Source organism: Euprymna scolopes, chromosome 46 (assembly GCF_053919585.1).
Source record: "Euprymna scolopes isolate OS-2025 chromosome 46, ASM5391958v1, whole genome shotgun sequence".
Lineage (NCBI taxonomy): Eukaryota > Metazoa > Mollusca > Cephalopoda > Sepiida > Sepiolidae > Euprymna > Euprymna scolopes.
In genome coordinates this window covers 159,897,500-159,913,796 of record NC_136527.1, presented here as the reverse complement: position 1 = coordinate 159,913,796, position 16,297 = coordinate 159,897,500, and the positions used below count along the sequence as shown (strand labels likewise).

General features: G+C 34.0%; 1 long non-coding RNA gene across 1 annotated transcript; it reads left to right on the top strand.

The window, feature by feature from the left end:
- The first annotated feature begins 1,813 nt into the window (after window positions 1–1,813).
- On the top strand, window positions 1,814–15,297 carry LOC145271216 (uncharacterized). The gene is made up of 2 exons (XR_013865755.1): window positions 1,814–2,035; window positions 11,307–15,297. It is a non-coding gene; the product is annotated as an uncharacterized LOC145271216 (long non-coding RNA).
- Window positions 15,298–16,297: the final 1,000 nt, after the last annotated feature.

Genomic DNA, 16,297 nt, shown 5'->3' with positions numbered 1-16,297 from the left:
ATTGTTTGGTATTTGTGCCGTGTACGCACCATGCTGAAATAATAATGTTATTATTTAGAACGCCTTCTGAACAGTGGAGAGGTTTCTAACTATTCTGCACATACACCTAACAATTTGATAAAAAAATACCATAAACACTTAAATTAACTTGGAAATACTATCGAAAATATAGCACAAGGCATACACTGCACAAGCACTATTATTATTATTATTATTATTATTATTATTATTATTATTATTATTATTATTATTATTATTATTATTAACAACAACAACAACAACAATAATAAAAAAAGGTTCTTCATGGGGAACATTGACCCTGTGTAAACGGGTTTTAATTTAATGGCCACTCTCTAAAAAGCGGATCCCCAAAAGGTTTTCATTGGTTTATTTAATCTACAAAAAAATGTTGGAAGGTACTATTTGAGGTAGAAAACAAGCCAAAAGCATTATTTGAATATGTATGAAAAAATGAATGCAACAAAAAATTTTAAAAAATTATGTGGAATATATAATAATAAAATAAATTAAAATAAAATGAAAATAAAATAAAAACAAGCCCGAAATAAAAGTATGAATCAAATTTAATTAAAGAAATAAAAAAATAAAATAAATACACGCTTGATTACAAATATGGGATATAAACGAAGAAATTTAAAGAAAACCTCACGGAGCAACGATCAAATTAAAACCCATTCATGCAGGGTTCACGTTCCCCGTGAAATTCCCTCCCTACTAAAAAAAAACCAACAAAAAAAACTGTAAATTACATCGACTGGCGCCACACCAGTTAGTTGTGAAGAGTCAAGGAGGATGAAAATTCCGAAGTAAGAGAGTACTAACCAGATCTCCACTGGAAGAGTGCAGTTCAAATCTGGTACATTGAGGAGGCGTTTTATCACCCAACTCCCAGGAAACACCAGTGGCACTGGCTGATGCCAATGAGAAATCAATGGCAAACGGCTGTTGCGATAACGTGCAATCATCTGCACGAGTGGTCAAAAGGTAAAGAACAATGGAAATCTGGGAGACTTGTTGTCACTTGGTCTCCAGCAAATACTGCAGGTTACTGCCAGTGAGCGATCACTGGTGATTATTGCCTCTGAGACAACTCCTAATGAATTAAATAATAATAATAATAATAATAATAATGGCCTCTTCCAAATTCACTACCACCCTGATTTAATATCGTAGATGTTTACTATATTTGCTTAGTTTTTAACCAATGTAAACATTATAGTATGACTGAGTTTTAGATTATTTTAGTCATGTGAACTTCATTTTCGTATTCAGGTATTTTGTACTGATAGAAAAATGAAGACTATATTTTTCAGTTAACAGGCCTCCTATATCTCGGTGGCCGTGGCGGGACACTCGTTCAGGTTCACCAAATATTCTGCTTTGCAATTTTTTATATGAAAATAATTTGAATTATTGCGACTACTACTTGAAATGCTGTACATACGCCAGCTCGTGAGGTAAGAGGGTGCTATAACGGCATAACACAATTTATGGGGTAAATAACGCTTTGGAGAGTTATATCCCTTTGATTGCAACACTTAGAATAATTTAAAAAAAATATTGTCAGTTTTAAAACATAAACCTAATTTTTTTATATATTCATATATTGACGCAGAAAAGAAGCATTTACTCAAGAATTCCAAACATTGACAAATATATTGTAAACGTGATACGAAGACAATTCCGCACACTTAACTAATGACAGACATTTTTACACGAGGAACGAAATAATGACTACACCGTGTTATTACGATGACCTTAAATTCTTTGTTCTTTAGCAATTGATTTTCTCTTTAAATAATTTCACGTTTAAATCGTGTTTATTATCTTTTAATTTTGATTCTTTTATATTTTCATGTATTTTATTTCTTAATGAATTGGACATACAAAACAAAGTTGTTGTAATGTACTAAAAAATCCTTACAAGCAAAAGAAATGTTGTGTTTTGAACACAAGAGAAAAATCGAATTCATCCTGATTTTTTTTTATTCGTATTAAATTCCTGGAATGAAAGGTAAGTTTCTTTTTTTTACATTTAAAAATTATCATTCAATACTTTTAACAATTCTCTTAAATATGAAATTAAGTTTATTTTTATTGCAGTTGAATAATAATAATAATAATAATAATAATAATAATAATAATAATAATAATAATAATAATAATAGTAATAGTAGTAGTAGTAGTAGTAATAATAATAATAATAATAATAATAATAATAATAAAAACAACAAAACAAAAGCAAAACAAACAAAAAGTATGAATTTAGGATTAAAATAATCCTCTTTAAAATATATCATTAAATCTCACATTTAGATTTTTATCAAAAAATATACCTAGTGATTTCTAATAAAATAATAACGTTTACACAAAAAATTATTTCAAAGTTGGTCGAATTGTTAGACAACTCAGCACAACAAATTTATCATTTTAACATTTTTATTTTTTATTCTTTTTTTTGTTTATACTTAATTATTTTGTTTGCTATTTGAATAAGAATCAGTTCATTAAAAACAAAAAATCCCTCACATTTTTTTCTTTTTCGCTTGTTTAGAAAAATATATATACCATAACAATTTCTTTCCTTGTTAAAACAAAAATATTAAAAACGATAGCAGACATTGAACGAAAGCTATTATAGAAAGTATTATATTTTTACAGTGTTACTTTTCTTGTCAGCGAGAATTTAAAATGTTATATTTGTTGGAAGCAGATCTGAGTACACCTGTAAACAGTTGAATAAAAAAATAATCAACTTCTTAAAGATAAACTGCACTTTCTCCATCACTTTATTTTTTAAAAATGTATATACATAAAAGGAGCCCACATTTATTGGCTATCTCAATTAGAAGAAACTTAATATATTATTGAGAAAACTTGAAACGCTTACCTGCGACTCTCAGGAAGAGTGGCAGCAGAAATTTTTTGTGGGGGTGATGATTCTTTTTATATTGGTAGTTGTTACGTTTAACTTATTTGATTGGCTGACTGGATTATAAGAATGATGGAGTGAACTTAATTTTGGTTGTGATTTCAGTTTGCGATTGGAGTTGAAGGAAATTGAATCGTTACCCTTATTACCAGATCGACAACATTGCACAATTTTTACGTAGTCAAAGGTTGCAACAAACCATTATTGTAAACTCATTGTTTACCTCTACCTTTCAGTGGAGAAAGTTTCCACAGTATAAAATATATCGGTAATTTACCCCTTAAAAAATAAGGTGCTAATGCAGAGATTGATCCGCTCTATTTTTTAAATCATATTTCCACGTTTAATTAAAGTTTTATGATATGTTTTTTTTATTCAATTCTAAGGTTAAAGTACACAATAGGTACAAAACACCACCCCTTCCCCATGTTAAGAATGGCTGTTATTATTTCAGCACAGATCACTCTCTGCATGAGTACCAAAATAATTAAAACGTATTTTGTGCTACTACTTTTCAACAGCCCTAAATATCCACAGAGAAGGAATTAAAAAAAATATATCATTTAAGGTGTTAGACTGGGAGATTGCTTTCTTATATAAATTTCACTTAAATGAGCCCTCATTTCTTGGACAGTTAGCGGTAAAGAAAACATGTAATCGTTTGCAGATTCCAATTCTTTAGCGAATGGAGGGATGAAATGAGGCGTTCATTTTTTTTATTACACTTTGTTTGGGGTGTGTGGATTAGATCCAACTGGTGTTAAGTCTTCTGTACGTTGATCTAACAATTTGATAACTAAAAGATGTCATATAAATATAGTTGGGTGTAATAAAACTTTGAAAAAAAGTGTCAATAAGACATATTAGATGTGTTACTGCAAATATTTTCTTTAATTTTCGATTCTGAGCCATTATCTGGACTCCAAAATAACCAAAGCGTGTTAGTCATTTTTTCTTGTACTAAAGTTTAGGCATTTTTCTAAGATGTTTGTTCACTCGATTTCCCCTTGTATTTGTTATAGAGCGTGATGTCATCAGCAAATGTAACCATTTTTGAGACAATTTTATCAGGGAAGTCATTTGTGAATATAAGGAATACTAAAGGTCCAACGATTGACGCTTGTGGCTAACTTGCATATATATTGTGTTTTGATATACGATCAATGAGGAAAACTAGGATCTTTCTCTTCTAAAAAAGGATTAGATTATATCAAGTATTCATCCATTAATATAATAACATTTAATTTTTAAAAGAAATTCTTCGTAACAGACCGTCTATGGCCTTAGAGGAGTCTAGAGCTACTGACCCAGCATCCTTGCTTTATCCAGTGCATGCTACATGTGTACAGAGATTACAGTTAGGATATCTGCATGGAACACGCTTGCTTAAATTTATATTGTCTGTCGGGAAGGAGTTAAGCATCCATGATGTGATCCTTATTTAAAGAATTCAAGATTTTGACAAAGAGAGGAGGTGACGAATGGGGCGTATATCTATTCATATATATATATATATATATATATATATATATATATATATATATATATATATATATATATATATATATATACATTATTTCATACAATTTACATAAAAATATCATAAATTTACTGTTTCATGCTTAAAAGACAAATAGCTAGCTTCGCATAAGACCAGAAATCATTACTTGTTTTCCAGTGTCTTTGAAGACTGAAACAAAAAAATTCATTGTAGCAACTTATCGTAATTGGGTTTACCTTAATTGAATAAAGTAATATCTTACTTTTTTCTATATTTACAACATCTTTGAAATTCAATCGTTTTTACTTTTGAGTTTTTTTATCTTTGAATATATATATATATATATATATATATATATATATATATATATATATATATATATATATATATATATATCTTGGAACATACATAGGCTACTTATGGATTTCACTGTAGAAAGTAGCCGGCAAAATCCGTGAAAAACATGAACAAACTTATCAGGAGTTAAAGGTCCCTTGGATTGGGGTTAGGGTTAGTATTTGAGTAGACAAATCATTAAATCTGTGCCAAATTACTTCCCGTCCTGTGTTTGGTCTCTGGTTTAATGTCTGCATTTCCCCTAGTTGTTAAGCATGGTTTACATCACAAAAAGTAATGTGGTTTATGAAATCCCCTCATTTCTTAAAATGTCAAATCTACACTTAACACTATTTTCTATATATCATTCTCTACAGATTTATTTTATGTTTTTATTATTTCTAAGACATATTTTAACCATTTTACTTCATTTTTTAAAACAATTTCTAAACTTCTGCTATGCTAAATTGATAGTATAACGATTCATCAATTTGCAAAATTGTCTGTAAACTTATATCGTTAAATAAGTAGATAAGTTCTGTCCATTGCAACAACCTTTCACGGTTTTGTTCTTGTCAAATTAACCAACTGCATTACAAACGGATTTCCTCTTACGATAGAGGGTAGAACTTAAGTAGTCTACTTAATATGTACAATTCATACATACGAAACTAATCGTCTATACTGGATCCTCATCAGCTCACAGCTTACTTTCAGTATACTTGCACTGTTAATTTCTAAAATCTTATATTACTAAGACATTTTCTGAATAAATACAAAAAGTTTTCCCGATCAGCTCAACACCCAGTGATCGTACATCCTTATTTAATTCGTTATATCACTTTGAATTTTACCATAATTTTTCATTCTATCTCTATACTAAGATGAACGCCTTCTAATACTCTATTCAACTACTTTTAAAAAATTAGACAAATGCAGTTACAATATCAGACTCACTTGAGGTGCTTTGTGCCTGACCTAGTTTATGGACTAGAGCAAGAAACCATGACACTATGTACCTGTAATTTTTATCAAAACTGTAAAAATACCCTTGCTAGTATACTACGTATATCCTATAGATACTTTACCTCCAAGATGACTGCCTTTGTCTGTTTTGCATGACAAACATTTTCTTTTTTTTAATCTACCCTAAACTCTATACCCTAACGTGCAATTATACTGTGCTGTTATTTAAATAATCTCTCCTGTTCATTAACTAAATGCTTTATTTCCGAAGTTGCCATTAAATCTAATCCATTGCACGTAACTTAGCTTGAGTTAGCTTAATCTTAGTAGACTAACTTTTCGTAATCGAAAATTTCTTTGCTCTCAACCCTTAGACTTTTCGTAAGATTTCTAATGCATGCTTTAGATTATACTCTTCTCCAATAGCTAAGCTTTAAAGTAAATACTTACTAGCCATAGTCTTATGCATAGATTTCAAGTGATCTATAATAAACAGCAACCCTTAATATCTTTCCTTTTGATAGGAGATCGTATCCATAAACTGAACTTATACTCATTGTAATACAAACTTCCGGATTTTCAAAGAAAGGTGAAGCCATCAAACAAACTCAATGGTTAAAATTCCATATATTCGCATATACTAAAAATATGCCACTTAACCATCCATCTATACTTAATTATACTTACAGAATACACCATAACTTATATCGTTCAGATGTACCTGTACTGAAGTGTACAACAAATCAAATTTTGTTTCTTGTATCTATATTGAGGATATATCTTATCTTTCAGTCATATTAAATACTCAGGTTGGGCACCAAATTTTAATTTCTAATACTATATTTAACCATGCATTAACTCTGAAATTCAGTGCGGCTTTAGGTCAGGAAAATGCTGTGTAGTAAATCATATTCAACATGTTATCCTATTCCTAAACTAACATAAACTATATTTAACCATACATTAACTTCTCTCTCTCTCAAACCAATCAGCAGAAGATCTAAACATTAGTGGTGTCTGAAAGTCAGGAAAAGGCTGTGTAGATATGATATTTTCCGCTCGCCAGGTACAAAAGCAACGTATTGAGCAACTAATGTCTTTTGCTTCCACTCCATGAATTTTTTCTTATCCCATTAACAAGCATATGAAAAGCATAGTAATGTCCTTTTTAATCACTTCGAGGAGTGTAATTTTTCAGTAGATATTAACCGAAATAACCTATTAATATTAGCGACGCATGTGGGGTCACAGAAATACCTGCATTAAAACCCGGGCGCAGAGCAAACTCTCTTGGTGTTGATGGACCTGTAGATCTTCCTAGGTCATCCGTCTTAGAGAAAGTAAAACTCTGAAGCTAACCCTAGATGGGAAAGCCTCTTCCGCCCCAGATGACAACATTCCTAGATCTGGTGACTCAAACATATTAAAGGTTGGCAAACTTAAACTGGGTAAGGAGGAGATAGGACCTTGCACTCATCCCCAGAAGGCTTTCCTGAGGCAACAATCCCATAGGTGAGGGCAGCTGATGGTCTATTTGTATTGCATGTCTGATATCCTGCACAACCACTTGTCCAGCACCCCTCACTCATCCTAACTGAAACTTTTAAATGAAATGACAGCTCAAGCAAAAATTACGTTTAAACCAGGACCAAACTCAAAGTAAACCAACCTGCCTCCTTCCTTGAGGTTTGCATTTATGAATATCCGCAGGCTTAGAACTAACTTAGATGATGTTGAATCATTTCTCCAAGTAAACACCCCGGATATCTTAGCATTAAGTGAAACTAACCTACAATCCTCCATTCCCTCTAACAACTTTAACATGCCTGGTTATCTCCCACCCTGCCATAAAGACTAAAACAGACATATGCATGGACTTGGAGGCTATATTCGGAACACCCTCCCCCTGACTAGAGAAACAAAATTCTAATCAGACGACCAGGCTTTTCATGTGCTTCAGGCTAAACATGCAACATAATATTAGCTACTAGTATTTACTCTCAACCCAGCACTGTACCCTAATAAACAAAGTCTCTGACAGCATAGATATAGCATTCTCCCTCGATACTAGTGCACCAATACATGTATTTATTGACTTCAATGTCTAGCGCAGTACCTGGCTTGTATTCTCTACTTGCACAGACGTAGCTAGTAACACAACACGTCGTTTCTCTATATCCCATTCCCTATCTCAGACGGTTACATTTCCGACACGTTTCCCAGACCAGCAAGATCATGCCTCACTTCTAGATCTATCTCTGACCACAATTCTCGATGATTGTACAATAAATGCCCACAGCCCACTTGGGAATGCTGATCACGCTGTGATAATGGTAGAAATTGCTCTAAATTCTCGCTCTAAATGGAAAACTCATTGCTTAAAACAATGAGGTATTAGGGAACTCATCAGAGATGACCCATGGCGAAATATCTTTATCTTCCAGCGGAAAAGTGTGCGAATGAGAAAACTGAATGGCTTTAACTGCAATTGAAGCACAGGTTCCCACACGGAAATTCTATAGCAAGCCCCATTCTCCCTCATGTTTTACTTCTGCTTGTGCGGCTGTCATTGCTCAAAGGCAGCATGCATACTTTAGATTTAACCGACAAAAGTCCAGTTCCAACAGTTAAAAGTATATAGAAGCTAGAAGTAATTGTAAAAGATAAATAGCGACAGTTTAGACAGAATACACTGAAACGACCAGAAAATGCATCGAAACACAGGAATTAGGAACTCGTGATTTTTGGAAAATCTACAACAGTGTAGTAAATAATGGGCTGTCAACGATTCTCCCACAAGCAAACAATCATGAGGTTGTTTGCACGGCAACTGACAAGGATAACCTGCTTGCCAGTCAGTTTGCATCAAACTCCACACTGGACCTGGCACACCACTCCCTTCTCGACTATCCTTTGCGGACAGACACCACATTAGACGATTTCAAAACCACCCTTTCTCAGGTATATGGTATCATAAAAAACCTAGACACCTCAAAAGCAAGTGGACCCGATCTCATCCCGGCTGTGCTATAAAAAAATACTCCGCTGGGGTTGATCCAGTTCTCTCCAAACTTTACAATAAATGCCTTAACAAATCTTGCCTTCTCGGAAAACTGCTTCTGTGGTACCAGTCTTCAACAATTCTGGTGAAAGAACTGACCAATTAAATTATTGCCCCATTAGCCTTCTTCTGCTCATCACCAAAATATTTGAGTCCTTAATTAATCAAGTCCTAGTCCAACACGTAACAGCTGCTAAACTCCTGACTGACAAACAATATGGATTTAGGCAAGCCCATTTCACAGCAGATATCTTAACTGTAATCTCTAAATGTATATACCGTTCACTGAACAAAATAGGGAGAGTATTCCTGATATTCATAAATGACACCACACTCTATAACAGGCGCAAGGGGAAAACAAATGAACACATATCTAAGGAAATGGCAGAAACACTAGAGGATAACCTCCAATCGGTAGTGGAATGGGGACAAAGATGGATGGTCACATTCAATGCTTCCAAGACTAAGCTTGATTCCTTCAATAATTACAAGAAACCTTCTCTACCACCAATAGCAATGGCCAAAAACACATTACCTGAAAGTACTTCCTTTAAACTTCTCGGCCTAACGTTTACAGGGAACATGCACTGGAATAGATACATTGAGAGCATTGCCAAGGCTGCTGCAAGGAAGGTAGGCTCTCTCTAAGGTGCTAGAAAACTACATATGTCTGAAAATATCCTGTACCTCTATAAGGCCACTATTCGCCCATGTATGCGTAGCAGAATTAGCAATAACCGAAATGAGGGGAAATAGAGAGCTTACTTCGGATACGTCTGTTGTGTTTCGGCCTGAGCGGAAGAGAGAGTTCCAAGATGGCGTCCATCGGTTTTTATTAGCGTTTACCCCATGCAATTCTCGTAGAATCTGTCTGCTCTCGCGCGATTATGCAAATACATAATCCCCAGCTGCTATAAAGGCAGGTCACCGGAAAACAATCAGGGGGCGTCCTTCAGATTGTGTGGTTCTGGTGATTGGATTGTTCTTTGTGATGAGCCACGTGTCTACGAGAAGCGAGTTTTTTTTCTTTGTTTTTTGTCTTCTTCAAGAGGTGGGCGATACTGACCATTTCCTATCTGATTTTTTTTTTGTTTTGCCTCCTACATGTTGCTTCAAGCTATTTTGGCACGACTCGTTATTCTTTGTTAGCCATTCTCCGCAGATGACGTTGTTGATTTCGAAGCCTATACTTTTTCCTCTGTATGCTGTTGCTGTGTTCATGATTGCCTCCCATTGGTTTTGTTTTACCCATGTTGTCATAAAGTATGGTACGATGTAGTCCTCGGATTCCAGTTGAGCCCAGGCTTATTCGCCGATGTATTGGTATTTTCCGTTACTTTTGTATCTTTTGAAGGTTATGTCGCTGGTTTTGATCATGTTTTTGAATGTTCTTTTTAGTGTGTATGTTCGTTGGATGTTTCTTGTTGCTGTGGGCAGGTGGAGTCCGATGTGGATACCCTCCCATCCGTTAGATCACGATTCCGAGTTTTGTTCATTAGTACCCTCGTCCATTTGCGGCCTATGTATATTGTCAGTGCTATCAGCAGCATCCACGGCGGTATTATCTTGGAAATACTTGTCCCAGTGCGTTTGGCTCTAATATCGGTACAAGCAGCCGTTCTTATGATTCCTGTGTCCTGACTGTTTCGGATGAATTCAGCATCAGCGTCCTCTGTAGTGGTGTCTGGATCGTCGTTTGCAAGGTCGTGTAATTTTGCTGCTAGATCGAGTTTGTGCTAGATCGAGTTTTTAAATTTTTTCGGTCTGTCTCTGGTCCTAGAAATTCGTATCAAGTACTGTAAATTCTAGTTTTTTGTGGTGTCTTTTCTTTGGGATGTTTTCTGATATAGTTAAATGTAGGTCATTATGTGTAACTATTGCGTCACATTTATTTATAGCTCGGATAATATTTTATTGTTATCTAAGGTCTGGTTACTAGTAATGAAACTATTACTTTTACATTGATGGGTCTAAGATAGGGTGTACAATTACTACACGATTCTACCAGTGAAAAACAAATTCAATAGCATGCTGGTTGAATCGTGTAGTAATTGTACAGCAGACCTTAGACCCATCAGCATAAGCCTGACGAATCCTATAGTTGGATGAAACGCAGAATATTCAGTGTAGCTTAATCGCCATATATATTTTATAAATTACTATATATATATATATATATATATATATATATATATATATATATATATGTGTGTGTGTGTGCGTGTGTATCAACGTTTCTGCTTTGCCACCAATATAGGAATGATAAAAGTACTTTATATAATTTTCTCTAGAATGCATTATAGTATCCACTGCTTTTTTGATAATGCTAGAAGTTATTCGGTTCTTTCTAGTCTCTTATGCTTTTGCGTTTAATGATTTTGAGTTTAATCAATTAATTTAATGTTTTGAGTTTAATCAAATAATTCTGACAACATTAAACACAATTTTAATACGTTCATATAAATACCAAAAATATTGACTTTTTTCAGATGTTCGTGCTTGAAGGCATTTATTGAATGTTTCAGGAATGATTTTCTTAAAGATCATATGGAAAAGTATTGCTTTATGTGGAAGACAACATCGACATCAGTGGAGACATTTTACTGGACATTACCATTTAACAAATCCTCTGAAATGCTGTTGAAAATCCTTCTCATCTTGAATGCTTACTGGAGCTAACTTGAAACCTACTCGATAAAACTTGAAAGCCTACTTGAGAGAACTTGAATGCCTACTAGTAAAAGTTCTAGATAGAACTTGAATGCCTAAAAGTAAAAGCATGATACTGGATACTCCACGAGACTAGATAAATTCTTGTCCTAAAATCAAGTAAGACGGACAGACTAAAATGAAACAAATATAAAAACATATGAATATGGTTAATTGTGAAGAGGAAAATTATGTTTCCAATTTCTTGACGAACCCAGTGTTTGAGAAATAAAGAATTTTAATGGAACATTCTTATATCTATGCATCCCATATAGAGTTCAAGTGTTAATCCCAGGTACTGAGCCTTTTGATTTCTGAGAACGTCGACAGATTAAAACAAAACGAAAAAGGGAAAACCACATTTTTTTAAGTATGTTGATATTCTAATTTTGGTTAATCAAATTTAGTGATGAATATGAAAAGCCACATTTTTGTGAAGTGTGTGCATATTCTTGTTTTCAGTTTTTTTTTATTTAGTGTTTTAGATATAAATAACTTCAATGTTACACTCGAATGTCGTTGTATCTCATATAGAGTTCAAAATTAGCTCCAGGTAGTGGGTTAGGGTAGTGGGGCGCTTGATTTCTCAGAAGTTCAGCTGATATAAAATAAAATGGAAAACAGAAAAAAGTCACATTGTTGTGAAGTGTGTGGACATTCTTTTTCTATGAAATCACATTTACTGAGACATATGAGAACTCACACGGGAGTAAAACCATATTCTTGTGAAGTTTGTGGATACAATTCTTCTCATAAATCGTGTCTTGTGACACATATGAGAAGACACACTGGTGAAAAGCCATATTCTTGTGTAGTATGTGGAGATTCTTTTTCCATGAAATTAACTTTAGTGATACATATGAGAACTCATACGGGGGAAAAACCATATTCGTGTAATGTGTGTTCAAGTTCCTTTTCTCAAAAATCACATTTAACGACACATGTAAAAACTCACACTGGGGAAAAACCACATTCTTGTGAAATGTGTGGATATTCTTGTTCTGAAAAATCAACATTAGTGAGACATATGAGAACTCACACTGGAGAAGGGCCACATTCTTGTAAAGTGTGTGGATATTCTTGTTCTGAAAAATCAGCATTAGTGATACATATGAGAACTCACACTGGGGAAAAGCCACATTCTTGTCAAGTGTGTGGATATTCTTTTTCTCAAAAATCAAATTTAGTTTCACATATGAGAACTCACACTGGAGAAAAGCCACATGCTTGTGAAGTGTGTGGATACTCATGTTCAAAAAGATCAAACTTATGGAAACATATGCGAACACACACTGGGAAAAAATAAAAGCACGAAGCTGGGTACTCCAGTAGACTAGATAAATTCTTGTCCTGGAATCCAGTAAGACTAAGAGACCAAAATGGAAGATATACTACCTTGTCCCCCTCGCCAATCATTTACAAAAAACACCCGTCTAGCTGAATCCACTGTCAAAAACTTTCCCCACTCTTTATCTATGCCTAAATCAAAACGTAGATTCCATGAACAAAGCTTCTTTCTTAGAACTGCACGCCTGTGGAACTCTGTTCCGTCTGCCTCCTTCTTGCTGACTACAACTTGGATGTCTTCAAGTCCAACATAAACAAATTCCTTATGAACCGCCCCCTTAAGTAGACACTCTAAAATATCCACACTAACTTACTGTACTTACAATAAGCCTTATCCATGAGTGGGTTCCGGACCTTGATAAGTGGTGACCACCTTGTAAAAAAATGTATGAAAATGGTTAATGTAAGAGAAGAAAACTATGTTCTCAATTTCTTTGCTAACTCAGTGTTTGAGAGATAAAAAGGTTTAATGGAACATTCGAATATCTATATATCTCATATAGACTTCAACTGTTAGCCTCAGGTCGTCGGCTCCTTGATTTCTGAGAACTTCAACTGAAGTAAAATAAGACAAAAAAAGCGAAAAGCCATATTCTTGTAATGTTTGTTTATTCTTTTTCTCAAATATCAATTTCAGTAAAAATTGAAGTAAAATAACACAACGGGTAAAACCACATTCTTGTAAAGTGTGTGGATACTCTTTTTTTCAATAAATAAAATTTAATGACACACATGCGAAAATGCCTACAAGACACTGTTATCGAGTGTCTAAGGTCTCCCTGTACAGGGGTTTGTCAGAAAAATCTGGCATGAGGATACTTTTTCCAAAGAAGTAAACCCTGCCCAAATATTCAAAATCACATAGTATTCGCAGCCCAAATAAGATCTCCTCACTATGGCTAACCCATATTAGCTTTTACAAGGAATGGTGCACCTTCTCTAAGTGATGTTACCCAAGGTAAGAGCACGAAACTGGATACTCCACCAGACTAGATAAATTCTTGTCCTGGAATTCAGTAAGACCAAGAGGCCAAAATAAAAGATATAATACAATATATGAAATGTTAATTGGGGAGAGGAACCTTATGTTCTGAACTTCTTTATTAACTCAGTGTTTGAGAAATAAAGAACTTAAGTGGAACAATCGAATATCTATGTATCTCATATACAGTTCAAGTGTTAGCCCCAGGTTGTGGGCCCCTTTATTTCTGAGAACTTCAACTGAAGTAAAATAAAACAAAAGAGAGAACTTGAATGCCTACGACAGAGAACTTTAATGCCTACTAGACACTGTCCTCGAGTGTCTAAGGTCTCTCTGTACAGGGGTTTGTCAGAACAATCTGGGATGGGGATACTTTTTCCATAGAAGTAAACCATGACCAAATATTCAAAATCAAATGGTATTTGCTGCCCAAATAAGATCTCCTCACTATGGCTTACTCACATTAGCTTTTATAAGGAATGGTGCACCTTCTCCAAGTGATGTTATCTCAAGTTAAATCATGAATCTGGATACTCCACCAGACTAGATAAATTCTTGTTCTAGAATCCAATAAGACCAAAAGACCAAAATAAAAGATATACGTATAAAAATGGTTAATTGGGGAGAGGAAAATTATGTTCTCAATTTCTTTACTAACTCAGTGTTTGAGAAATAAAGAACTTATATGGAACATTCGAATATTTATGTATCTCATATAGAGTTCAAGCGTTAGCCCCAGGTTGTGGGCCCCTTGATTTCTGAGAACTTCAAGTGAAGTAAAATAAAACAAAAAAGGGAAAATCGAAAAATGAAAGCTTGCAAATAAAAGCGAACTGAGAAAAACAATAGAGATTGAAGAGCGACCCAAATTAAACAAGTTCTAACCTGGGAAGGAATTCAAAGAGTTATTACAAAACATAAACGTCGGACTTTTTATGGTGTAAATAACACTGCTATATTTCACCTTAACTGACATAACTCATGTTAACTTTTTATGGTGTAAATAACACTGCTATATGTCACCTTTACTGACATAACTCATGTTAACTTTTTATGGTGTAAATAACACTGCTATATTTCACCTTAACTGACATAACTCATGCTAACTTTTGTGCAGCATTGTATATGCAAAGAAAGCTAACCCCAAATCTCACTGAAACACCAAAGTGGAAGATCAAGCTTCAAAGACAAATAGATACTTTCAGAAAAGAAGCTCTCAAATAATTTCCTATACTGTGGACCAAACAAGATCCCCACATTTCCCAAAAAAGCAATGAATAGAATGGAGAGAAAATATAACATTGAAGATCATCAGCTTCTAGAAAAGAAAGCAGAATATGAAACTGTAATTAAGGGATTAGCTGAACAGATCAAGGGTAAAGACTAATAAATATTTGTTATCCACATAATAAAATATTAAATAAAAATTTTATCATGAAATATATGTGGTCTTGTTAATATTTTTGTTAAATAGAAATGTTATCATTAAATCTTGTTATCTTGTTTATATTTTTAGTTATTCTTTCATCTGTTAGAGACAACTTCGTTAAAGACAAGTGTTCAGCAATTTATTAATATTTATATTGTTTTTACTTAATTTTTTCATGAACTCTGAATAAAATTAACATATGAAGCTCATTTAATTTTGACATCAGTAACTTAACAATAAAATTATTGCAAAACGTTATACATGCCGCAAATTTGCTTTGTCTAGATCAAACCCACCGACACAGAGCAAGGAGTGGGGCATGCACAATCATGAGATAACTAATTAATATGCGCGCATTTCTTGTGACCTTTGACATAGTCTTTCGTCTCCTTCTCTCTTGCTTGGCATCAAGCAGTGCACACGTACAAATTCTCGTGCTCCAAAAACATACATCATCGTATGACGTAAGACTTGCATTTCTACAAATGCTTCTGATGTAGTTGTTTCTGTCGTACTCAACCAGGTGGTAAATGGTCAAACTGGGCACTACTCAGCGCAAATACAGTATTTTCAGTGAAAAACTACACGCCATGTATTTAGCATTAAAGTATTTTTGTTTTATGTTGGAAGGGAGACAATTCACAATTTTCATCGACAACAAACCTCTGATCGCTTACCTTACATCTTCTACCTCTAGTAAACATACACACAGAGAATTGTGACACAATATTCTGCCGACATTCAATAGTTATCAGGAAAAAATGAATAATGTAGCTGACACCCTTTCCCGCTTCTGTGACCTCAACAATTTTGACAAACATCTGGATTTAGGAATGACACACGTCATTGTGTAGCGGGGGACATATCGGGATACATTAATGGGTTCATGTAATACGGGGACATATAATACAGATATAACACTGATAATGATAATCATGATGGGAAGACATTTATAACAGTTCTAGGATGCTTCTTGGGAACTTCATATATAACAGTTCTTATAACAGAATGAT